At 42.6% G+C, this 23,200-nt stretch overlaps 36 non-coding genes across 36 annotated transcripts; all 36 read right to left on the reverse strand.

Moving 5' to 3' along the window:
• Positions 1–1,224: 1,224 nt before the first annotated feature.
• Positions 1,225–1,297, reverse strand: Trnav-aac (transfer RNA valine (anticodon AAC)). Its single transcript has one exon. It is a non-coding gene; the product is annotated as a tRNA-Val (tRNA).
• Positions 1,298–1,796: 499 nt separating this feature from the next.
• Trnav-aac (transfer RNA valine (anticodon AAC)) lies at positions 1,797–1,869 on the reverse strand. Its single transcript has one exon. It is a non-coding gene; the product is annotated as a tRNA-Val (tRNA).
• A 133-nt stretch (positions 1,870–2,002) lies between these two features.
• Positions 2,003–2,075, reverse strand: Trnav-cac (transfer RNA valine (anticodon CAC)). The gene has a single exon. It is a non-coding gene; the product is annotated as a tRNA-Val (tRNA).
• Positions 2,076–3,020: 945 nt separating this feature from the next.
• Positions 3,021–3,093, reverse strand: Trnav-cac (transfer RNA valine (anticodon CAC)). The gene has a single exon. It is a non-coding gene; the product is annotated as a tRNA-Val (tRNA).
• A 2,172-nt stretch (positions 3,094–5,265) lies between these two features.
• Positions 5,266–5,338, reverse strand: Trnav-cac (transfer RNA valine (anticodon CAC)). Its single transcript has one exon. It is a non-coding gene; the product is annotated as a tRNA-Val (tRNA).
• A 1,955-nt stretch (positions 5,339–7,293) lies between these two features.
• On the reverse strand, positions 7,294–7,366 carry Trnav-cac (transfer RNA valine (anticodon CAC)). The gene has a single exon. It is a non-coding gene; the product is annotated as a tRNA-Val (tRNA).
• Positions 7,367–8,364: 998 nt separating this feature from the next.
• Trnav-uac (transfer RNA valine (anticodon UAC)) lies at positions 8,365–8,437 on the reverse strand. Its single transcript has one exon. It is a non-coding gene; the product is annotated as a tRNA-Val (tRNA).
• A 901-nt stretch (positions 8,438–9,338) lies between these two features.
• Trnav-cac (transfer RNA valine (anticodon CAC)) lies at positions 9,339–9,411 on the reverse strand. Its single transcript has one exon. It is a non-coding gene; the product is annotated as a tRNA-Val (tRNA).
• Positions 9,412–9,923: 512 nt separating this feature from the next.
• On the reverse strand, positions 9,924–9,996 carry Trnav-aac (transfer RNA valine (anticodon AAC)). Its single transcript has one exon. It is a non-coding gene; the product is annotated as a tRNA-Val (tRNA).
• A 619-nt stretch (positions 9,997–10,615) lies between these two features.
• On the reverse strand, positions 10,616–10,688 carry Trnav-uac (transfer RNA valine (anticodon UAC)). Its single transcript has one exon. It is a non-coding gene; the product is annotated as a tRNA-Val (tRNA).
• Positions 10,689–11,318: 630 nt separating this feature from the next.
• Trnav-uac (transfer RNA valine (anticodon UAC)) lies at positions 11,319–11,391 on the reverse strand. Its single transcript has one exon. It is a non-coding gene; the product is annotated as a tRNA-Val (tRNA).
• A 305-nt stretch (positions 11,392–11,696) lies between these two features.
• Positions 11,697–11,769, reverse strand: Trnav-aac (transfer RNA valine (anticodon AAC)). The gene has a single exon. It is a non-coding gene; the product is annotated as a tRNA-Val (tRNA).
• Positions 11,770–12,391: 622 nt separating this feature from the next.
• Trnav-uac (transfer RNA valine (anticodon UAC)) lies at positions 12,392–12,464 on the reverse strand. Its single transcript has one exon. It is a non-coding gene; the product is annotated as a tRNA-Val (tRNA).
• Positions 12,465–13,000: 536 nt separating this feature from the next.
• Positions 13,001–13,073, reverse strand: Trnav-cac (transfer RNA valine (anticodon CAC)). The gene has a single exon. It is a non-coding gene; the product is annotated as a tRNA-Val (tRNA).
• Positions 13,074–13,367: 294 nt separating this feature from the next.
• Trnav-uac (transfer RNA valine (anticodon UAC)) lies at positions 13,368–13,440 on the reverse strand. Its single transcript has one exon. It is a non-coding gene; the product is annotated as a tRNA-Val (tRNA).
• Positions 13,441–13,733: 293 nt separating this feature from the next.
• On the reverse strand, positions 13,734–13,806 carry Trnav-cac (transfer RNA valine (anticodon CAC)). Its single transcript has one exon. It is a non-coding gene; the product is annotated as a tRNA-Val (tRNA).
• Positions 13,807–14,260: 454 nt separating this feature from the next.
• Trnav-uac (transfer RNA valine (anticodon UAC)) lies at positions 14,261–14,333 on the reverse strand. Its single transcript has one exon. It is a non-coding gene; the product is annotated as a tRNA-Val (tRNA).
• Positions 14,334–14,627: 294 nt separating this feature from the next.
• On the reverse strand, positions 14,628–14,700 carry Trnav-uac (transfer RNA valine (anticodon UAC)). Its single transcript has one exon. It is a non-coding gene; the product is annotated as a tRNA-Val (tRNA).
• Positions 14,701–15,235: 535 nt separating this feature from the next.
• Trnav-cac (transfer RNA valine (anticodon CAC)) lies at positions 15,236–15,308 on the reverse strand. Its single transcript has one exon. It is a non-coding gene; the product is annotated as a tRNA-Val (tRNA).
• Positions 15,309–15,602: 294 nt separating this feature from the next.
• Trnav-uac (transfer RNA valine (anticodon UAC)) lies at positions 15,603–15,675 on the reverse strand. Its single transcript has one exon. It is a non-coding gene; the product is annotated as a tRNA-Val (tRNA).
• A 293-nt stretch (positions 15,676–15,968) lies between these two features.
• Trnav-cac (transfer RNA valine (anticodon CAC)) lies at positions 15,969–16,041 on the reverse strand. The gene has a single exon. It is a non-coding gene; the product is annotated as a tRNA-Val (tRNA).
• Positions 16,042–16,335: 294 nt separating this feature from the next.
• Positions 16,336–16,408, reverse strand: Trnav-uac (transfer RNA valine (anticodon UAC)). Its single transcript has one exon. It is a non-coding gene; the product is annotated as a tRNA-Val (tRNA).
• A 293-nt stretch (positions 16,409–16,701) lies between these two features.
• Trnav-cac (transfer RNA valine (anticodon CAC)) lies at positions 16,702–16,774 on the reverse strand. The gene has a single exon. It is a non-coding gene; the product is annotated as a tRNA-Val (tRNA).
• Positions 16,775–17,228: 454 nt separating this feature from the next.
• On the reverse strand, positions 17,229–17,301 carry Trnav-uac (transfer RNA valine (anticodon UAC)). Its single transcript has one exon. It is a non-coding gene; the product is annotated as a tRNA-Val (tRNA).
• Positions 17,302–17,836: 535 nt separating this feature from the next.
• Positions 17,837–17,909, reverse strand: Trnav-cac (transfer RNA valine (anticodon CAC)). Its single transcript has one exon. It is a non-coding gene; the product is annotated as a tRNA-Val (tRNA).
• Positions 17,910–18,203: 294 nt separating this feature from the next.
• Trnav-uac (transfer RNA valine (anticodon UAC)) lies at positions 18,204–18,276 on the reverse strand. Its single transcript has one exon. It is a non-coding gene; the product is annotated as a tRNA-Val (tRNA).
• A 293-nt stretch (positions 18,277–18,569) lies between these two features.
• Positions 18,570–18,642, reverse strand: Trnav-cac (transfer RNA valine (anticodon CAC)). Its single transcript has one exon. It is a non-coding gene; the product is annotated as a tRNA-Val (tRNA).
• Positions 18,643–19,096: 454 nt separating this feature from the next.
• Trnav-uac (transfer RNA valine (anticodon UAC)) lies at positions 19,097–19,169 on the reverse strand. Its single transcript has one exon. It is a non-coding gene; the product is annotated as a tRNA-Val (tRNA).
• A 294-nt stretch (positions 19,170–19,463) lies between these two features.
• Trnav-uac (transfer RNA valine (anticodon UAC)) lies at positions 19,464–19,536 on the reverse strand. Its single transcript has one exon. It is a non-coding gene; the product is annotated as a tRNA-Val (tRNA).
• A 291-nt stretch (positions 19,537–19,827) lies between these two features.
• Positions 19,828–19,900, reverse strand: Trnav-uac (transfer RNA valine (anticodon UAC)). The gene has a single exon. It is a non-coding gene; the product is annotated as a tRNA-Val (tRNA).
• Positions 19,901–20,427: 527 nt separating this feature from the next.
• Trnav-cac (transfer RNA valine (anticodon CAC)) lies at positions 20,428–20,500 on the reverse strand. Its single transcript has one exon. It is a non-coding gene; the product is annotated as a tRNA-Val (tRNA).
• Positions 20,501–20,794: 294 nt separating this feature from the next.
• Trnav-aac (transfer RNA valine (anticodon AAC)) lies at positions 20,795–20,867 on the reverse strand. Its single transcript has one exon. It is a non-coding gene; the product is annotated as a tRNA-Val (tRNA).
• Positions 20,868–21,119: 252 nt separating this feature from the next.
• Positions 21,120–21,192, reverse strand: Trnav-uac (transfer RNA valine (anticodon UAC)). Its single transcript has one exon. It is a non-coding gene; the product is annotated as a tRNA-Val (tRNA).
• Positions 21,193–21,486: 294 nt separating this feature from the next.
• Positions 21,487–21,559, reverse strand: Trnav-uac (transfer RNA valine (anticodon UAC)). The gene has a single exon. It is a non-coding gene; the product is annotated as a tRNA-Val (tRNA).
• Positions 21,560–21,853: 294 nt separating this feature from the next.
• On the reverse strand, positions 21,854–21,926 carry Trnav-uac (transfer RNA valine (anticodon UAC)). The gene has a single exon. It is a non-coding gene; the product is annotated as a tRNA-Val (tRNA).
• Positions 21,927–22,823: 897 nt separating this feature from the next.
• Trnav-cac (transfer RNA valine (anticodon CAC)) lies at positions 22,824–22,896 on the reverse strand. The gene has a single exon. It is a non-coding gene; the product is annotated as a tRNA-Val (tRNA).
• Positions 22,897–23,200: the final 304 nt, after the last annotated feature.

Below are 23,200 nucleotides of genomic sequence, written 5' to 3' on the forward strand. Positions count from 1 at the left end.
CTGATTGATCGTTGTTAGGGATATAAATGAAAATATCGATTCTTGGGTAAACATCCATTTATGTAACCTAGTTCCGTGGTTCCCAACCGCCGGTCCGCGAAGCTTTTTTGCTTGTCCGTGGAAAGTTTCATTTTGTTGTTTGTCTGCCGTCTCAATCGCTTTACCAAAGCCGAAAAGGCGAATTTACGTTGGTTCATTACGCAATTTCTCTTCCGACATCCTATTGCTGTTTGATAGGTGAGATATGGCCTGGCGATGTCTTGGCTCCGAGTAATCACACGTTTTGTGTTTCGGTTCCGATTAATCGCGAAAGCGCTCCGCCAAATCTCGCAAGATTCAGAAACCTGAAAATCAGCATGCTTGCTTTTTCAGTTCTGCATGCTTTTCTTGATTAATATTACCATCCAAATAAAAGGTTACGAATATTTCTTTGTTTAAACCAGAAAACTGTCAAGAACAGTCTAATATTCCAGAGATTCACCATGACACCCACCGAGATATGAACTTGTTGCGACCCGGCATGTGGTCACGAGTCGCGCAGCAAAAGCATGAGTGGCTGAGATCTTTTTCGGGTAATGCACAGCAGAATTTTGAGCCTGGTGCCAAGTTAGCAACGACTTTATCATTGTAATATAAACTAATTTTGTTTAGGTGGTCGATCAACTGCAGAGGGATTGAAATGATGAACCCGACGAAACCTCTACTTTACAGATTTATAAAAGAATCATTGTCACACGATTTTAAGTATTATACGCTTTTTGGGGTCTAGCGAAGTACGCGCAGTAAGTGCTCAAATAAAGCCCAACAAAAATATGTAATTCATCGCAAATTTTGATTTTTGAAAATAAAAGTCTGTCTCCGCGGAACGCTATTGGTTCCCTGTTTGGCATGATCTGCTTAGTTGAAAATTGAGTGCGTTCGCTGAACACGTCAAGAATTTCATTCCGCGCCAGACAGACCTAAAAAAAGCATAAAAGTTTCACATTGGATTTTTGTTTGATGTTCTTTTAATGGGTTACGACGTTTTCTTCTCTAGATCCCTTTTTTCCTATTGGAATTTGCAATCAAAACTATTTTTATAATAAATAGATTTTGTAGCACCTCTGTGAAATGCTTGTCCAAAGAAGTCTGACCTCGGTCAGACAAAACGTTGCAGAAATACATTTGTGTTAGTGTGCAGCAAGACTCTTAAATTAAATAGAAGAATCTTAACAATTGGAAAATTGTTTCCGCCCGGGCTCGAACCGGGGACCTTTCGCGTGTTAGGCGAACGTGATAACCACTACGCTACGGAAACGTGCGGCCGCTTGTTAATATTATTCCAGGGGTAAGGTCATTTTATGGAAAGGGTCTAGCGAAGTACGCGCAGAAGTGCTCAAATAGAGCCCAACAAAAAGATGTAATTCATCGCAAATTTTGATTTTTGAAAAATAAAAGTCTGTCTCCGCGGAACACTATTGGTTCCCTGTTTGGCATGACCTGCTCAGTTGAAAATTGAGTGCGTTCTCTGAACACGTCAAGAATTTCATTCCGCACCAAACGGCCCTTAAAAAAGCATAAAAGTTTCACATTGGAATTTTGTTTGATGTTCTTTTAATGAGTTACGACGTTTTCTTCTCTAGATCTCCTTTTTCCTATTGTAATTTGCAATCAATTCTATTTTTATAATAAATAGATTTTGTAGCACCTCTGTGAAATGCTTGACCTCGGTCAGACAAAACGTTACAGAAATACATTTGTGTTAGTGTGCAGCAAGACTCTTAAATTAAATAGAAGAATCCTAACAATTCGAAAATTGTTTCCGCCCGGGCTCGAACCGGGGACCTTTCGCGTGTTAGGCGAACGTGATAACCACTACACTACGGAAACGCGCGTTCGCTTACTAATATTTACGGGTCATTATTCCAGGGGTAAGGACATTTTATGGAGAGGAAAACACATCGCCGTCAGGAATGTTTTTGTTAAATATCATATTTTGCATTTGTGAATTTGTTCAATAGCTTGTTTCCGCCCGGGCTCGAACCGGGGACCTTTCGCGTGTGAAGCGAACGTGATAACCACTACACTACGGAAACGGTTTCTTAACGGCTTATCTTTCTGCACTTCGTTCTCCAGTAGGGCAATAAGATTTGCGGATGGAGTTAGGATTGAATCAGAAATCAATAACCTTTGCCTTAGTGTGATTTCGCTTGACCTATGTTTGAAAAAAGTTGTAAAAAGCATGGCACCAAACATGGTATAACTGAGACGAATTATTTTTGGGAACAGTGTAATTACTTTTTACAAAATAGCAAATAAATCCATTAGCTTTCGTTAGATCATAGTCTAACTTTTTCTGACAAAACAAAGAAAATAATCGTTTGTAGAACGCTCTGACCATGTAATTGCCATCCTAAATACATTGTTTTAGTTATATCGTTAGTAGCGGGAACTTTGTATAAATGATCCTAGACCACTGATATTATCATGCCTGTAGATTGTCAGATCGTTGGAATCGGCGTTCACAAATGCTGGTATTGAGATTTTAAAGCATTATACGCTTTTTCCGAGTCTAGCAAAGTACACGCCATAAGCGCTTAAATAACGCCGAACAAAAATTGGTAATTCAGCCTAAATCTTGATTTTGAAAAAATAAAATTCTGTCTCTTGCGGAGTTGAACGCTATTGGTACCCTGTTTGGCATGACCAGATTAGTTGAAAACGCGATTGTGAAAAATTTTTCCCGAGAAGAATTTCATTCCGCGCCAGACAGACCTAAAAAAAAGCATAAAAGTTTCACATTGGATTTTTGTTTGATGTTCTTTTAATGAGTTACGACGTTTTCTTCTCTAGATCCCCTTTTTCCTATTGTAATTTGCAATCAATTCTATTTTTATAATAAATAGATTTTGTAGCACCTCTGTGAAATGCTTGTCCGAAGAAGTCTGACCTCGGTCAGACAAAACGTTACAGAAATACATTTGTGTTAGTGTGCAGCAAGACTCTTAAATTAAATAGAAGAATCTCAACAATTAGAAAATTGTTTCGGCTCGGGCTCGAACCGGGGACCTTCCGCGTGTGAAGCGAACGTGATAACCACTACACTACGGAAACGGTTGCTTAATGGCTTATTTTGCTGCACTTCGTTCTCCAGTAGAGCAATAAGATTTGCGGATGGAGTTAGGATTGAATCAGAAAACAATAACATTTGCCTTAGTGTGATTTCGCGTGACCTATGTTTGAGAAAAGTTGTAAAAAGCATGGCACCAAACATTGTATAACTGAGACGAATTATTTTTGGGAACAGCGTAATTACTTTTTACAAAATAGAAAATAAATTTCTTCGTAAGATCATAGTCTAACTTTTTCTCACAAAACAAAGAAATAAATCGTTTGTAGAACGCTCTGACCATGTAATTGCCATCCTAATTACATTGTCTTATTTATATCGTTAGTGGCGGGAACTTTGTATAAAAGATCCTAGACCACTGATATTATCATGCCTGTAGATTGTCAGATCGTTGGAATCGGCGTTCACAAATGCTGGTATTGAAATTTTAAAGCATTATACGCTTTTTCCGAGTCTAGAAAAGTACACGTCATAAGCGCTCAAATAACGCCGAACAAAAATTGGTAATTCAGCCTAAATCTTGATTTTGAAAAAATAAAATTCTGTCTCTTGCGGAGTTGAACGCTATTGGTACCCTGTTTGGCATGACCAGATTAGTTGAAAACGCGATTGTGAAAAATTTTTCCCGAGTTGTGAAACTTGGAATTGACTCCAGCGAAAAGAATCATTATTATAAAACACTGCCGTCCTAATTCTATTGTCTTATTAAGTACCTAGAAAGGGCAAGCGTTTCCGTAGTGTAGTGGTTACGCTTTACACGCGAAAGGACCCCGGATCGAGCCCGGACGGAAACAATCGCTTTCCTCATCGCTTTACCCTATTCACAAACATGATACATGAGTGTTCAGTGGTTCCCAACCGTCGGTCCGCGGGAAATTTCATTTTGTTGTTTTTCTACCGTTTCAATCGCTTTACCGTAGCGGAAAAGGCGAATTTACGTATTACGCAATTTATCTCCCGCCATCCTATTGCTATTTGATAGGTGCGATATGACCTGGCGACGTCTGGGCTCCGAGTAATCACACTTTTCGCTTAATCGCGAAAGCGCTCCGTCAAATCTCGCAAGATTCAGAAACCTGAAAATCAGCATGCTTGCTTTTCTTCGTTCTGCATGCTTTCCTGGATTAATGTTACCATCCAAATAAAACGTTTTGGCTATTTCTTTGTTTAAACTAGAAAAATGTCAAGAACAGTCTGATATTCCAGAGCTTCACCATGACACCCACCGAGATATGAACTTGTTGCGACCCGGCATGTGGTCACGAGTCGCGCAGAAAAAGCATGAGTGGCTGAGATCTTTTCCGGGTGATGCACAGCAGGATTTTGAGCCTGGTGCCAAGTTAGCAACAACTTTATCATCGTAATATAAATTAATTTTGTTTAGGTGATCGATCAACTGCAGAGGGATTGAAATGATGAACCCGACGAAACCTCTACTTTACAAATTTATAAAAGAATCATTGTCACAAGATTTTAAGTATCATACGCTTTTCGGGGTCTAGCGAAGTACGCGCAGTAAGTGCTCAAATAAAGCCCAACAAAAAGATGTAATTCATCGCAAATTTTGATTTTTGAAAAATAAAAGTCTGTCTCCGCGGAACGCTATTGATTCCCTGTTTGGCATGACCTGCTTAGTTGAAAATTGAGTGCGTTCGCTGAACACGTCAAGAATTTTATTCCGCGCCAGACAGACCTAAAAAAAGCATAAAAGTTTCACATTGGATTTTTGTTTGATGTTCTTTTAATGAGTTTTCTTCTCTAGATCCCCTTTTTCCTATTGTAATTTGCAATCAATTCTATTTTTATAATAAATAGATTTTGTAGCACCTCTGTGAAATGCTTGTCCGAAGAAGTCTGACCTCGATCAGACAAAACGTTACAGAAATACATTTGTGTTAGTGTGCAGCAAGACTCTTAAATTAAATAGAAGAATCTTAACAATTGGAAAATTGTTTCCGCCCGGGCTCGAACCGGGGACCTTTCGCGGGTTAAGCGAACGTGATAACCACTACACTACTGAAACGCGTGTCCGCTTACCAATATTTACGGGTCATTATTCCAGGGGTAAGGACATTTTATGGAAAGGAAAAAACATTGCCGCCAGGAATGTTTTTCTTAAATATCATATTTTGCATTTGTGAATTTGTTCAATAGCTTGTTTCCGCCCGGGCTCGAACCGGGGACCTTTCGCGTGTGAGGCGAACGTGATAACCACTACACTACGGAAACGGTTGCATAATGGCTTATCTTTCTGCACTCCGTTCTCCAGTAGGGCAAAAAGATTTGCGGATGGAGTTAGGATTGAATCAGAAATCAATAACCTTTGCCTTAGTGTGATTTCGCGTGACCTATGTTCGAGAAAAGTTGTAAAAAGCATGGCACCAAACATTGTATAACTGAGACGAATTATTTTTGGGAACAGCGTAATTACATTTTACAAAATAGCAAATAAATTTGTTAGCTTTCGTTAGATCATAGTCTAACTTTTTCTGACAAAACAAAGAAAATAATCGCTTGTGGAACGCTCTGACCATGTAATTGCCATCCTAATTACATTGTCTTATTTATATCGTTAGTAGCGGGAACTTTGTATAAAAGATCCTAGACCACTGATATTATCATACCTGTAGATTGTCAGATCGTTGGAATCGGCGTTCACAAATGCTGGTATTGAGATTTTAAAGCAGTATACGCTTTTTCCGAGTCTAGCAAAGTACACGCCATAAGAGCTTAAATAACGCCGAACAAAAATTTGTAATTCAGCCCAAATTTTGATTTTGGAAAATTAAAATTCTGTCTCCTGCAGAATTAAGGTTGCCAACTTTGTGTTCAACTATTCCGGGACACCATAATGACTAGAATTTGAAAATTGATACAACAGAAGCTTTTGAAGAAACATGCTCGAAGATGCGGGATTTTAGGGTCGACACCCTCCCCCTTCAAACTGTAAAAGAAATAAAAGCATCTTTTTGTATCATACATAGTACATTTTTCGTAGCATGAAACGCTTTCTTGATAAATCCACTACACTGCGGAAACGCTTGTCACTGGACGCCAATTGATAAGACATTATAATAGGGATGGCAATAACATCGACATTGCTTTTATCATTATTTGGTCAATTCGCTATTTCGGAAGAATTTCTTCACATAGCAAAATTTTGTGTCTTTTTTTATTTTGGAAGGGGGGGGGGATTTTGCTTTGTATTTCTTGTGGTATTACTATTCTTGTTCGGGTCTTCATTTTTCACTCAAGTAGTTTAACAATAAAATGCCCCTCCCTTATAATATCTTTGCTCAAAGAAGAGACACACAATCACACATACAATTACCGATTACTCCACGAGCCTAGGGGTGGATTTCTGCGATACATAATTCCCGAATTCCCAAACCTCTTGCAAATACCCATCCCTGCTTGGGATTCGAACCTGCAAACCCACGCAAGTTAATCAGAGGTGCGCTGGCGAGCATATTCCAACGCCTAGAACGATGAGCAACACCTCCGAGGGGAGGACTCAAAATTCGAGCTATTGTATGTTTGAAATACTTATACGTGATGTTTGTGAATGAAGTAAGGAAATTATAAACCCTTGTTTCCGCCCGGGCTCGAACAGGGGACCTTTCGCGTGTAAAGCGAACGTAATAACCACTACACTACGGAAACGCTCGCCACTGGACGCCAATTGATAAGACTGTTCACTCTTATTTATATAATACCCTCAAAAACTTCCGAGTTTCCAGTCGCAAGAATTTTCACAGACAGCCGTCACGCTTGGCGGATTAAAAACCGTGTTCCCATAATTAAAACGTGATACAGCGCAATTTTGGATGAAATATCAGATCTCATACGATTTATAGAAAATTTAGGAATAGATCAAAGTAATATCCTTCTGACAAAAAAATCAATCTTTCACCACTAAACATTTCAAAGCAATTGGTCTAGTATTCAACGAGAAAAGCGAATATATCATGACGAAGAAGAAGGACATCAACAAGATCAACAACATAATATCAAAACGATTCAACGGTCCACGTGTTCAATAAGACAACAACGAGTCGCTCAGACACTTCTTTCGCATGATTTCCACGCAATGTTGTTATTGTTGTTACCTTTGTTTTCGTGGCTTTGCGTGTTATTTGTCAGCTTTCATACGTGTTTTCAAAAAAAAAAAGAGGTTGTTTCCTTGTTTCCGCCCGGGCTTGAACCGGGGACCTCTCGCGTGTGAAGCGAACGTGATAACCACTACACTACGGAAACGCTCGCCACTGGACGCCAATTGATAAGACTGTTCACTCTTGTTTATATAATACCCTCAAAAACTTCCGAGTTTCCAGTCGCAAGAATTTTCACAGACGGCCGTCACGCTTGGCGGATTAAAAACCGTGTTCCCATAAACCCACGCAAGGTAATCAGAGGTGCGATGGCGAGTGTATTCCAACGCCTAGAACGATGAGCAACAACTCCGAGGGGAAGACTCAAAATTCGAGCTATTGTATCTTCGAAATACTTATACGTAATGTTTGTTAATGAAGTAAGGAAATGATAAACCCTTGTTTCCACCCGGGCTCGAACCGGGGACCTTTCGCGTGTAAAGCGAACATGATATTCACTACACTACGGAAACGCTCGCCACTGGACGCCAATTTATAAGACTGTTCACTCTTGTTTATATAAATACCCTCAAAAACTTCCGAGTTTCCAGTCGCAAGAAATTTCACAGACAGCCGTCACGCTTGGCGGATTAAAAACCGTGTTCCCATAAACCCACGCAAGGTAATCAGAGGTGCGATGGCGAGTGTATTCCAACGCCTAGAACGATGAGCAACACCTCCGAGGGGAGGACTCAAAATTCGAGCTATTGTATGTTCGAAATACTTATACGTGACGATTGTCGATACAAAAGAGTTGTGACCAAGTCAAATGGAGGGTTTGTTTCCGCCCGGGCTCAAACCGGGGAACTTCAGCGTGTTAGGCGAACGTGATAACCACTACACTACGGAAACTCCATCATCCTATGGGTGGATTTCTGCGATACATAATTCCCAAATTTCCAAACCAATCGCAAATAACCATCCCTGCTTGGGATTCGAACCTGCAAACCCACGCAAGGTAATCAGAGGTGCGATGGCGAGCGTATTCCAACGCCTAGAACGATGAGCAACACCTCCGAGGGGAGGACTCAAAATTCGAGGTATTTTATCTTTGAAATACTTATACGTGATGTTTGTGAATGAAGTAAGGAAATAATAAACCCTTGTTTCCGCCCGGGCTCGAACCGGGGACCTTTCGCGTGTAAAGCGAACGTGATAACCACTACACTACGGAAACGCTCACCACTGGACGGCAATTGATAAGACTGTTCAATCTTGTTTATATAATACCCTCAAAAACTTCCGAGTTTCCAGTCGCAAGAATTTTCACAGACAGCCGTCACGCTTGGCGGATTAAAAACCGTGTTCCCATAAACCCACGCAAGGTAATCAGAGGTGCGACGGCGAGCATATTCCAACGCCTAGAACGATGAGCAACACCTCCGTGGGGAAGACTCAAAATTCGAGCTATTGTATCTTCGAAATACTTATACGTGATGTTTGTGAATGAAGTAAGGAAATGATAAACCCTTGTTTCCGCCCGGGCTCGAACCGGGGACCTTTCGCGTGTAAAGCGAACATGATATTCACTACACTACGGAAACGCTCGCCACTGGACGCCAATTGATAAGACTGTTCACTCTTGTTTATATAATACCCTCAAAAACTTCCGAGTTTCCAGTCGCAAGAATTTTCACAGACAGCCGTCACGCTTGGCGGATTAAAAACCGTGTTCCCATAGATAAAACGTGATACAGCGCAATTTTGGATGAAATATCAGATCTCATACGATTTATAGAAAATTTAGGAATAAATCAAAGTAATATCCTTCTGACAAAAAAATCAATCTTTTACCACTAAACATTTCAAAGCAATTGGTCCAGTATTCAAAGAGAAAAGCGAATATATCATGACGAAAAAGAAGGACATCAACAAGAACAACAACATAATATCAAAACGATTCAACGGTCCACGTGTCCGATAAGACAACAACGAGTCGCTCAGACACTTCTTTCGCATGATTTCCACGCATTGTTGTTATTGTTGTTGTCTTTGTTTTCGTGGCTTTGCGTGTTATTTGTCAGCTTTCATACGTGTTTTCTAAAAAAAAAAGTGGTCGTAAGGAAATGATAAACCCTTGTTTCCGCCCGGGCTTGAACCGGTGACCTTTCGCGTGTGAAGCGAACGTGATAACCACTAGACTACGGAAACGCTCGCCACTGGACGCCAATTGATAAGACTGTTCACTCTTGTTTATATAATACCCTCAAAAACTTCCGAGTTTCCAGTCGCAAGAATTTTCACAGACGGCCGTCACGCTTGGCGGATTGAAAACCGTGTTCCCATAATCCCACGCAAGGTAATCAGAGGTGCGATGGCGAGTGTATTCCAACGCCTAGACCGATAAGCAACACCTCCGAGGGGAGGACTCAAAATCTGAGCTATTGTATGTTCGAAATACTTATACGTGACGGTTGTCGATACAAAAAAATTTCCGATTTTCCATTCGCAAGAATTTTCACAGACAGCCGTCACGCTTGGCGGATTAAAAACCGTGTTCCCATAAACCCACGCAAGGTAATCAGAGGTGCGACGGCGAGCATATTCCAACGCCTAGAACGATGAGCAACAACTCCGAGGGGAAGACTCAAAATTCGAGCTTTTGTATCTTCGAAATACTTATACGTGATGTTTGTGAATGAAGTAAGGAAATGATAAACTCTTGTTTCCGCCCGGGCTCGAACCGGGGACCTTTCGCGTGTTAGGCGAACGTGATAACCACTACACTACAGAAACTACACGAGCCTAGGGATGGATTTCTGCAATACATAATTCCCAAATTTCCAAACCTCTCGCAAATAACCATCCCTGCTTGGGATTCAAACCTGCAAACCCACGCAAGGTAATCAGAGGTGCGATGGCGAGCGTATTCCAACGCCTAGAACGATGAGTAACACCTCCGAGGGGAGGACTCAAAATTCGAGCTATTTTATCTTTGAAATACTTATACATGATGTTTGTGAATGAAGTAAGGAAATAATAAACCCTTGTTTCCGCCCGGGCTCAAACCGGGGACCTTTTGCGTGTAAAGAGAACGTGATAACCACTACACTACGGAAACGCTCACCACTGGACGGCAATTGATAAGACTGTTCACTCTTGTTTATTTTATACCCTCAAAAACTTCCGAGTTTCCAGTCGCAAGAATTTTCACAGACAGCCGTCACGCTTGGCGGATTAAAAACCGTGTTCCCATAAACCCACGCAAGGTAATCAGAGGTGCGACGGCGAGCATATTCCAACGCCTAGAACGATGAGCAACAACTCCGAGGGGAAGACTCAAAATTCGAGCTATTGTATCTTCGAAATACTTATACGTGATGTTTGTGAATGAAGTAAGGAAATGATAAACTCTTGTTTCCGCCCGGGCTCGAACCGGGGACCTTTCGCGTGTAAAGCGAACATGATAATCACTACACTACGGAAACGCTCGCCAATGGACGCCAATTGATGAGACTGTTCACTCTTGTTTATTTATTACCCTCAAAATCTTCCGAGTTTCCAGTCGCAAGAATTTTCACATAAAGCCGTCACGCTTGGCGGATTAAAAACCGTGTTCCCATAAACCCACGCAAGGTAATCAGAGGTGCGACGGCGAGTGTATTCCAACGCCTAGAACGATGAGCAACACCTCCGAGGGGAGGACTCAAAATCCGAGCAATTGTATGTTCGAAATACTTATACGTGACAATTGTCGATACAAAAGAATTATGACAAAGTCAAATGGAGGGTTTGTTTCCGCCCGGGCTCGAACCGGGGACCTTCAGCGTGTTAGGCGAACGTGATAACCACTACACTACGGAAACTACATGATCCTATGGGTGGATTTCTGCGATACATAATTCCCAAATTCCCAAACCTATCGCAAATAACCATCTCTGCTTGAGATTCGAACCTGCAAACCCACGCAAGGTGATCAGAGGTGCGATGGCGAACATATTCCAACGCCTAGAAAGATGAGCAACACCTCCGAGGGGAAGACTCAAAATTCGAGCTATTTTATCTTCGAAATACTAATACGTGATGTTTGTGAATGAAGTAAGGAAATGATAAACCCTTGTTTCCGCCCGGGCTCGAACCGGGGACCTTTCGCGTGTAAAGCGAACGTGATAACCACTACACTACGGAAACGCTCGCCACTGGTCGCCAATTGATAAGACTGTTCACTCTTGTTTATATAATACCCTCAAAAATTTCCGAGTTTCCAGTCGCAAGAATTTTCACAGACAGCCGTCACGCTTGGCGGATTAAAAACCTTGTTCCCATAAACCCACGCAAGGTAATCAGAGGTGCGATGGCGAGTGTATTCCTACGCCTAGAACGATGAGCAACACCTCCGAGGGGAGGACTCAAAATCCAAGCTATTGTATGTTCTAAATACTTGTACGTGACGGTTGTCGATACAAAAGAATTATGACAAAGTCAAATGGAGGGTTTGTTTCCGCCCGGGCTCGAACCGGGGACCTTTCGCGTGTTAGGCGAACGTGCTAACCACTACACTACAGAAACTACACGAGCCTAGGAATGGATTTCTGCAATACATAATTCCCAAATTTCCAAACCTCTCGCAAATAACCATCCCTGCTTGGGATTCGAACCTGCAAACCCACGCAAGGTAATCAGAGGTGCGATGGCGAGCGTATTCCAACGCCTAGAACAACGATGAGTAACACCTCCGAGGTGAGGACTCAAAATTCGAGCTATTGTATCTTTGAAATACTTATACGTGATGTTTGTGAATGAAGTAAGAAAATGATAAACCCTTGTTTCCGCCCGGGCTCGAACCGGGGACCTTTCGCGTGTAAAGCGAACGTGATAACCACTACACTACGGGATCGCTCAGAACTGGACGGCAATTGATAAGACTGTTCACTCTTGTTTATTTAATACCATCGAAAACTTCCGAGTTTCCAGTCGCAAGAATTTTCCCTGACAGCCGTCACGCTTGGCGGATTAAAAACCTTGTTCCCATAAACCCACGCAAGGTAATCAGAGGTGCGACGGCGAGCATATTCCAACGCCTAGAACGATGAGCAACACCTCCGAGGGGAAGACTCAAAATTCGAGCTATTGTATCTTCGAAATACTTATACGTGATGTTCGTGAATGAAGTAAGGAAATGATAAACTCTTGTTTCCGCCCGGGCTCGAACCGGGGACCTTTCGCGTGTAAAGCGAACATGATAATCACTACACTACGGAAACGCTCGCCACTGGACGCCAATTGATAAGACTTTTCACTCTTGTTTATATAATACCCTCAAAAACTTCCGAGTTTCCAGTCGCAAGAATTTTCACAGACAGCCGTCACGCTTGGCGGATTAAAAACCGTGTTCCCATAATTAAAACGTGCTACAGCGCAATTTTGGATGAAATATCAGATCTCATACGATTTATAGAAAATTTAGGATTAAATCAAAGTAATATCCTTCTGACAAAAAAATCAATCTTTCACCACTAAACATTTCAAAGCAATTGGTCTAGTATTCAACGAGAAAAGCGAATATATCATGACGAAGAAGAAGGACATCAGCAAGAACAACAACATAATATCAAAACGATTCAACGGTCCACGTGTCCAATAAGACAACAACAAGTCGCTCAGACACTTCTTTCGCATGATTTCCACGCATTGTTGTTATTGTTGTTGCCTTTGTTTTCGTGGCTTTGCGTGTTATTTGTCAGCTTTCATACGTGTTTTCAAAAAAAAAAAAAGTGGTCGTAAGGAAATGATAAACCCTTGTTTCCGCCCGGGCTTGAACCGGGGACCTTTCGCGTGTGAAGCGAACGTGATAACCACTACACTACGGAAACGCACGCCACTGGACGCCAATTGATAAGACTGTTCACTCTTGTTTATATAATACCCTCAAAAACTTCCGAGTTTACAGTCGCAAGAATTTTCACAGACAACCGTCACGCTTGGCGGATTAAAAATCTTGTTCCCATAAACCCACGCAAGGTAATCAGAGGTGCGGTGGCGAGTGTATTCCAACGCCTAGAACGATGAGTAACACCTCCGAGGGGAGGACTCAAAATTCGAGCTATTGTATCTTTGAAATACTTATACGTGATGTTTGTGAATGAAGTAAGGAAAAAATAAACCCTTGTTTCCGCCCGGGCTCGAACCGGGGACCTTTCGCGTGTAAAGCGAACGTGATAACCACTACACTACGGAAACGCTCACCACTGGACGGCAATTGATAAGACTGTTCACTCTTGTTTATTTAATACCCTCAAAAACTTCCGAGTTTCCAGTCGCAAGAATTTTCACAGACAACCGTCACGCTTGGCGGATTAAAACCGTGTTCCCATAAACCCACGCAAGGTAATCAGAGGTGCGATGGCGAGTGTATTCCAACGCCTAGAACGATGAGCAACACCTCCGAGGGGAGGACTCAAAATCCGAGCTATTGTATCTTTAAAATACTTATACGTGATGTTTGTGAATGAAGTAAGGAAAAAATAAACCCTTGTTTCCGCCCGGGCTCGAACCGGGGACCTTTCGCGTGTGAAGCGAACGTGATAACCACTACACTACGGAAACGCTCGCCACTGGACGCCAATTGATAAGACTGTTCACTCTTGTTTATATAATACCCTCAAAAACTTCCGAGTTTCCAGTCGCAAGAATTTTCACAGACAACCGTCACGCTTGGCAGATTAAAAATCTTGTTCCCATAAACCCACGCAAGGTAATCAGAGGTGCGGTGGCGAGTGTATTCCAACGCCTAGAACGATGAGTAACACCTCCGAGGGGAGGACTCAAAATTCGAGCTATTGTATCTTTGAAATACTTATACGTGATGTTTGTGAATGAAGTAAGGAAAAAATAAACCCATAAACCCACGCAAGGTAATCAGAGGTGCGGTGGCGAGTGTATTCCAACGCCTAGAACGATGAGTAACACCTCCGAGGGGAGGACTCAAAATTCGAGCTATTGTATCTTTGAAATACTTATACGTGATGTTTGTGAATGAAGTAAGGAAAAAATAAACCCTTGTTTCCGCCCGGGCTCGAACCGGGGACCTTTCGCGTGTAAAGCGAACGTGATAACCACTACACTACGGAAACGCTCACCACTGGACGGCAATTGATAAGACTGTTCACTCTTGTTTATTTAATACCCTCAAAAACTTCCGAGTTTCCAGTCGCAAGAATTTTCACAGACAGCCGTCACGCTTGGCGGATTAAAAACCGTGTTCCCATAAACCAACGCAAGGTAATCAGAGGTGCGACGGCGAGCATATTCCAATGCCTAGAACGATGAGCAACACCTCCGAGGGGAAGACTCAAAATTCGAGCTATTGTATCTTCGAAATACTTATACGTGATGTTTGTGAATGAAGTAAGGAAATGATAAACCCTTGTTTCCGCCCGGGCTCGAACCGGGGACCTTTCGCGTGTAAAGCGAACATGATAATCACTACACTACGGAAACGCTCGCCACTGGACGCCAATTGATAAGACTTTTCACTCTTGTTTATATAATACCCTCAAAAACTTCCGAGTTTCCAGTCGAAAGAATTTTCACAGACAGCCGTCACGCTTGGCGGATTAAAAACCGTGTTCCCATAATTAAAACGTGCTACAGCGCAATTTTGGATGAAATATCAGATCTCATACGATTTATAGAAAATTTAGGAATAAATCAAAGTAATATCCTTCTGACAAAAAAATCAATCTTTCACCACTAAACATTTTAAAGCAATTGGTCTAGTATTCAACGAGAAAAGCGAATATATCATGACGAAGAAGAAGGACATCAACAAGAACAACAACATAATATCAAAACGATTCAACGGTCCACGTGTCCAATAAGACAACAACAAGTCGCTCAGACACTTCTTTCGCATGATTTCCACGCATTGTTGTTATTGTTGTTGCCTTTGTTTTCGTGGCTTTGCGTGTTATTTGTCAGCTTTCATACGTGTTTTCATAAAAAAAAAAGTGGTCGTAAGGAAATGATAAACCCTTGTTTCCGCCCGGGCTCGAACCGGGGACCTTTCGCGTGTGAAGCGAACGTGATAACCACTACACTACGGAAACGCTCGCCACTGGACGCCAATTGATAAGACTGTTCACTCTTGTTTATATAATACCCTCAAAAACTTCCGAGTTTACAGTCGCAAGAATTTTCACAGACAACCGTCACGCTTGGCGGAATAAAAATCTTGTTCCCATAAACCCACGCAAGGTAATCAGAGGTGCGGTGGCGAGTGTATTCCAACGCCTAGAACGATGAGTAACACCTCCGAGGGGAGGACTCAAAATTCGAGCTATTGTATCTTTGAAATACTTATACGTGATGTTTGTGAATGAAGTAAGGAAAAAATAAACCCTTGTTTCCGCCCGGGCTCGAACCGGGGACCTTTCGCGAGTAAAGCGAACGTGATAACCACTACACTACGGAAACGCTCACCACTGGACGGCAATTGATAAGACTGTTCACCCTTGTTTATTTAATACCCTCAAAAACTTCCGAGTTTCCAGTCGCAAAAATTTTCACAGACAACCGTCACGCTTGGCGGATTAAAACCGTGTTCCCATAAACCCACGCAAGGTAATCAGAGGTGCGATGGCGAGTGTATTCCAACGCCTAGAACGATGAGCAACACCTCCGAGGGGAGGACTCAAAATCCGAGCTATTGTATCTTTGAAATACTTATACGTGATGTTTGTGAATGAAGTAAGGAAAAAATAAACCCTTGTTTCCGCCCGGGCTCGAACCGGGGACCTTTCGCGTGTGAAGCGAACGTGATAACCACTACACTACGGAAACGCTCGCCACTGGACGCCAATTGATAAGACTGTTCACTCTTGTTTATATAATACCCTCAAAAACTTCCGAGTTTACAGTCGCAAGAATTTTCACAGACAACCGTCACGCTTGGCGGATTAAAAATCTTGTTCCCATAAACCCACGCAAGGTAATCAGAGGTGCGGTGGCGAGTGTATTCCAACGCCTAGAACGATGAGTAACACCTCCGAGGGGAGGACTCAAAATCCGAGCTATTGTATCTTTGAAATACTTATACGTGATGTTTGTGAATGAAGTAAGGAAAAAATAAACCCTTGTTTCCGCCCGGGCTCGAACCGGGGACCTTTCGCGAGTAAAGCGAACGTGATAACCACTACACTACGGAAACGCTCACCACTGGACGGCAATTGATAAGACTGTTCACTCTTGTTTATTTAATACCCTCAAAAACTTCCGAGTTTCCAGTCGCAAGAATTTTCACAGACAACCGTCACGCTTGGCGGATTAAAACCGTGTTCCCATAAACCCACGCAAGGTAATCAGAGGTGCGATGGCGAGTGTATTCCAACGCCTAGAACGATGAGCAACACCTCCGAGGGGAGGACTCAAAATCCGAGCTATTGTATCTTTGAAATACTTATACGTGATGTTTGTGAATGAAGTAAGGAAAAAATAAACCCTTGTTTCCGCCCGGGCTCGAACCGGGGACCTTTCGCGTGTGAAGCGAACGTGATAACCACTACACTACGGAAACGCTCGCCACTGGACGCCAATTGATAAGACTGTTCACTCTTGTTTATATAATACCCTCAAAAACTTCCGAGTTTCCAGTCGCAAGAATTTTCACAGACAACCGTCACGCTTGGCAGATTAAAAATCTTGTTCCCATAAACCCACGCAAGGTAATCAGAGGTGCGGTGGCGAGTGTATTCCAACGCCTAGAACGATGAGTAACACCTCCGAGGGGAGGACTCAAAATTCGAGCTATTGTATCTTTGAAATACTTATACATGATGTTTGTGAATGAAGTAAGGAAAAAATAAACCCATAAACCCACGCAAGGTAATCAGAGGTGAGGTGGCGAGTGTATTCCAACGCCTAGAACGATGAGTAACACCTCCGAGGGGAGGAATCAAAATTCGAGCTATTGTATCTTTGAAATACTTATACGTGATGTTTGTGAATGAAGTAAGGAAAAAATAAACCCTTGTTTCCGCCCGGGCTCGAACCGGGGACCTTTCGCGTGTAGAGCGAACGTGATAACCACTACACTACGGAAACGCTCACCACTGGACGGCAATTGATAAGACTGTTCACTCTTGTTTATTTAATACCCTCAAAAACTTCCGAGTTTCCAGTCGCAAGAATTTTCACAGACAGCCGTCACGCTTGGCGGATTAAAAACCGTGTTCCCATAATTAAAACGTGCTACAGCGCAATTTTGGATGAAATATCAGATCTCATACGATTTATAGAAAATTTAGGAATAAATCAAAGTAATATCTTTCTGACAAAAAAATCAATCTTTCACCACTAAACATTTTAAAGCAATTGGTCTAGTATTCAACGAGAAAAGCGAATATATCATGACGAAGAAGAAGGACATCAACAAGAACAACAACATAATATCAAAACGATTCAACGGTCCACGTGTCCAATAAGACAACAACAAGTCGCTCAGACACTTCTTTCGCATGATTTCCACGCATTGTTGTTATTGTTGTTGCCTTTGTTTTCGTGGCTTTGCGTGTTATTTGTCAGCTTTCATACGTGTTTTCAAAAAAAAAAAAGTGGTCGTGGGGAAATGATAAACCCTTGTTTCCGCCTGGGCTTGAACCGGGGACCTTTCGCGTGTGAAGCGAACGTGATAACCACTACACTACGAAAACGCTCGCCACTGGACGCCAATTGATAAGACTGTTCACTCTTGTTTATATAATACCCTCAAAAACTTCCGAGTTTACAGTCGCAAGAATTTTCACAGACAACCGTCACGCTTGGCGGATTAAAAATCTTGTTCCCATAAACCCACGCAAGGTAATCAGAGGTGCGGTGGCGAGTGTATTCCAACGCCTAGAACGATGAGTAACACCTCCGAGGGGAGGACTCAAAATTCGAGCTATTGTATCTTTGAAATACTTATACGTGATGTTTGTGAATGAAGTAAGGAAAAAATAAACCCTTGTTTCCGCCCGGGCTCGAACCGGGGACCTTTCGCGCGTAAAGCGAACGTGATAACCACTACACTACGGAAACGCTCACCACTGGACGGCAATTGATAAGACTGTTCACTCTTGTTTATTTAATACCCTCAAAAACTTCCGAGTTTCCAGTCGCAAGAATTTTCACAGACAACCGTCACGCTTGGCGGATTAAAACCGTGTTCCCATAAACCCACGCAATGTAATCAGAGGTGCGATGGCGAGTGTATTCCAACGCCTAGAACGATGAGCAACACCTCCGAGGGGAGGACTCAAAATCCGAGCTATTGTATCTTTGAAATACTTATAAGTGATGTTTGTGAATGAAATAAGGAAAAAATAAACCCTTGTTTCCGCCCGGGCTCGAACCGGGGACCTTTCGCGTGTGAAGCGAACGTGATAACCACTACACTACGGAAACGCTCGCCACTGGACGCCAATTGATAAGACTGTTCACTCTTGTTTATATAACACCCTCAAAAACTTCCGAGTTTCCAGTCGCAAGAATTTTCACAGACAACCGTCACGCTTGGCAGATTAAAAATCTTGTTCCCATAAACCCACGCAAGGTAATCAGAGGTGCGGTGGCGAGTGTATTCCAACGCCTAGAACGATGAGTAACACCTCCGAGGGGAGGACTCAAAATTCGAGCTATTGTATCTTTGAAATACTTATACGTGATGTTTGTGAATGAAGTAAGGAAAAAATAAACCCATAAACCCGCGCAAGGTAATCAGAGGTGCGGTGGCAAGTGTATTCCAACGCCTAGAACGATGAGCAACACCTCCGAGGGGAGGACTCAAAATCCGAGCTATTGTATCTTTGAAATACTTATAAGTGATGTTTGTGAATGAAATAAGGAAAAAATAAACCCTTGTTTCCGCCCGGGCTCGAACCGGGGACCTTTCGCGTGTAAAGCGAACGTGATAACCACTACACTACGGAAACGCTCAACACTGGACGGTAATTGATAAGACTGTTCACTCTTGTTTATTTAATACCCTCAAAAACTTCCGAGTTTCCAGTCGCAAGAATTTTCACAGACAGCCGTCACGCTTGGCGGATTAAAAACCGTGTACCCATAAACCCACGCAAGGTAATCAGAGGTGCGACGGCGAGCATATTCCAACGCCTAGAACGATGAGCAACAACTCCGAGGGGAAGACTCAAAATTCGAGCTATTGTATGTTTGAAATACTTATACGTGATGTTTGTGAATGAAGTAAGGAAATAATAAACCCTTGTTTCCGCCCGGGCTCGAACCGGGGACCTTTCGCGTGTAAAGCGAACGTGATAACCACTACACTACGGTAACGCTTAGAACTAGACGGCAATTGATGAGACTGTTCACTCTTGTTTATTTAATACCATCGAAAACTTCCAAGTTTCCGTAAGAATTTTCCCTGACAGCCGTCACGCTTGGCGGATTAAAAACCGTGTTCCCATAAACCCACGCAAGGTAATCAGAGGTGCGACGGCGAGCATATTCCAACGCCTAGAACGATGAGCAACACCTCCGAGAGGGAAGACTCAAAATTCGAGCTATTGTATCTTCGAAATACTTATACGTGGTGTTTGTGAATGAAGTAAGGAAATGATAAACTCTTGTTTCCGCCCGGGCTCGAACCGGGGACCTTTCGCGTGTAAAGCGAACATGATAATCACTACACTACGGAAACGCTCGCCACTGGACGCCAATTGATAAGACTGTTCACTCTTGTTTATATAATACCCTCAAAAACTTCCGAGTTTCCAGTCGCAAGAATTTTCACAGACAGCCGTCACGCTTGGCGGATTAAAAACCGTGTTCTCATAATTAAAACGTGATACAGCGCAATTTTGGATGAAATATCAGATCTCATACGATTTATAGAAAATTTAGGAATAAATCAAAGTAATATCCTTCTGACAAAAAAATCAATCTTTCACCACTAAACATTTCAAAGCAATTGGTCTAGTATTCAACGAAAAAAGCGAATATATCATGACGAAGAAGAAGGACATCAATAAGAACATAATATCAAAACGATTCAACGGTCCACGTGTCCAATAAGACAACAACAAGTCGCTCAGACACTTCTTTCGCATGATTTCCACGCATTGTTGTTATTGTTGTTGCCTTTGTTTTCGTGGCTTTGCGTGTTATTTGTCAGCTTTCATACGTGTTTTCAAAAAAAAAAGTGGTCGTAAGGAAATGATAAACCCTTGTTTCCGCCCGGGCTTGAACCGGGGACCTTTCGCGTGTGAAGCGAACGTGATAACCACTACACTACGGAAACGCTCGCCACTGGACGCCAATTGATAAGACTGTTCACTCTTGTTTATATAATACCCTCAAAAACTTCCGAGTTTCCAGTCGTAAGAATTTTCCCTGACAGCCGTCACGCTTGGCGGATTAAAAACCGTGTTCTCATAAACCCACGCAAGGTAATAAGAGGTGCGACGGCGAGCATATTCCAACGCCTAGAACGATGAGCAACACCTCCGAGGGGAAGACTCAAAATTCGAGCTATTGTATCTTCGAAATACTTATACGTGATGTTTGTGAATGAAGTAAGGAAAAAATAAACCCTTGTTTCCGCCCGGGCTCGAACCGGGGGCCTTTCGCGTGTTAGGCGAACGTGATAACCACTACACTACGGAAACTACACGAGCCTAGGGATGGATTTCTGCGATTCATAATTCCCAAATTTCCAAACCTCTCGCAAATAACCATCCCTGCTTGGGATTCGAACCTGCAAACCCACGCAAGGTAATCAGAGGTGCGATGGCGAGCGTATTCCAACGCCTAGAACGATGAGTGACACCTCCGAGGTGAGGACTCAAAATTCGAGCTATTGTATCTTTGAAATACTTATACGTGATGTTTGTGAATGAAGTAAGGAAATAATAAACCCTTGTTTCCGCCCGGGCTCGAACCGGGGACCTTTCGCGTGTAAAGCGAACGTGATAACCACTACACTACGGGAACGCTCAGAACTAGACGGCAATTGATAAGACTGTTCACTCTTGTTTATTTGATACCATCGAAAACTTCCGAGTTTCCAGTCGCAAGAATTTTCCCTGACAGCCGTCACGCTTGGCGGATTAAAAACCGTGTTCCCATAAACCCACGCAAGGTAATAAGAGGTGCGACGGCGAGCATATTCCAACGCCTAGAACGATGAGCAACACCTCCGAGGGGAAGACTCAAAATTCGAGCTCTTGTATCTTCGAAATACTTATACGTGATGTTTGTGAATGAAGTAAGGAAAAAATAAACCCTTGTTTCCGCCCGGGCTCGAACCGGGGACCTTTCGCGTGTAAAGCGAACGTGATAACCACTACACTACGGAAACGCTCACCACTGGACGGCAATTGATAAGAATGTTCACTCTTGTTTATTTAATACCCTCAAAAACTTCCGAGTTTCCAGTCGCAAGAATTTTCACAGACAGCCGTCACGCTTGGCGGATTAAAAACCGTGTACCCATAAACCCACGCAAGGTAATCAGAGGTGCGACGGCGAGCATATTCCAACGCCTAGAACGATGAGCAACAACTCCGAGGGGAAGACTCAAAATTCGAGCTATTGTATGTTTGAAATACTTATACGTGATGTTTGTGAATGAAGTAAGGAAATAATAAACCCTTGTTTCCGCCCGGGCTCGAACCGGGGACCTTTCGCGTGTAAAGCGAACGTGATAACCACTACACTACGGTAACGCTCAGAACTAGACGGCAATTGATAAGACTGTTCACTCTTGTTAATTTAATACCATCGAAAACTTCCGAGTTTCCGTAAGAATTTTCCCTGACAGCCGTCACGCTTGGCGGATTAAAAACCGTGTTCCCATAAACCCACGCAAGGTAATCAGAGGTGCGACGGCGAGCATATTCCAACGCCTAGAACGATGAGCAACACCTCCGAGGGGAAGACTCAAAATTCGAGCTATTGTATCTTCGAAATACTTATACGTGGTGTTTGTGAATGAAGTAAGGAAATGATAAACTCTTGTTTCCGCCCGGGCTCGAACCGGGGACCTTTCGCGTGTAAAGCGAACATAATAATCACTACACTACGGAAACGCTCGCCACTGGACGCCAATTGATAAGACTGTTCACTCTTGTTTATATAATACCCTCAAAAACTTCCGAGTTTCCAGTCGCAAGAATTTTCACAGACAGCCGTCACGCTTGGCGGATTAAAAACCGTGTTCCCATAATTAAAACGTGCTACAGCGCAATTTTGGATGAAATATCAGATCTCATACGATTTATAGAAAATTTAGGAATAAATCAAAGTAATATCCTTCTGACAAAAAAATCAATCTTTCACCACTAAACATTTCAAAGCAATTGGTCTAGTATTCAACGAGAAAAGCGAATATATCATGACGAAGAAGAAGGACATCAACAAGAACAACAACATAATATCAAAACGATTCAACGGTCCACGTGTCCAATAAGACAACAACAAGTCGCTCAGACACTTCTTTCGCATGATTTCCACGCATTGTTGTTATTGTTGTTGCCTTTGTTTTCGTGGCTTTGCGTGTTATTTGTCAGCTTTCATACGTGTTTTCAAAAAAAAAAAGTGGTCGTAAGGAAATGATAAACCCTTGTTTCCGCCCGGGCTTGAACCGGGGACCTTTCGCGTGTGAAGCGAACGTGATAACCACTACACTACGGAAACGCTCGCCACTGGACGCCAATTGATAAGACTGTTCACTCTTGTTTATATAATACCCTCAAAAACTTCCGAGTTTCCAGTCGTAAGAATTTTCCCTGACAGCCGTCACGCTTGGCGGATTAAAAACCGTGTTCCCATAAACCCACGCAAGGTAATCAGAGGTGCGACGGCGAGCATATTCCAACGCCTAGAACGATGAGCAACACCTCCGAGGGGAAGACTCAAAATTCGAGCTATTGTATCTTCGAAATACTTATACGTGGTGTTTGTGAATGAAGTAAGGAAATGATAAACTCTTGTTTCCGCC

The sequence above is a fragment of the Styela clava genome, chromosome 4, assembly GCF_964204865.1.
Source record: "Styela clava chromosome 4, kaStyClav1.hap1.2, whole genome shotgun sequence".
In the NCBI taxonomy this organism is placed as follows: domain Eukaryota; kingdom Metazoa; phylum Chordata; class Ascidiacea; order Stolidobranchia; family Styelidae; genus Styela; species Styela clava.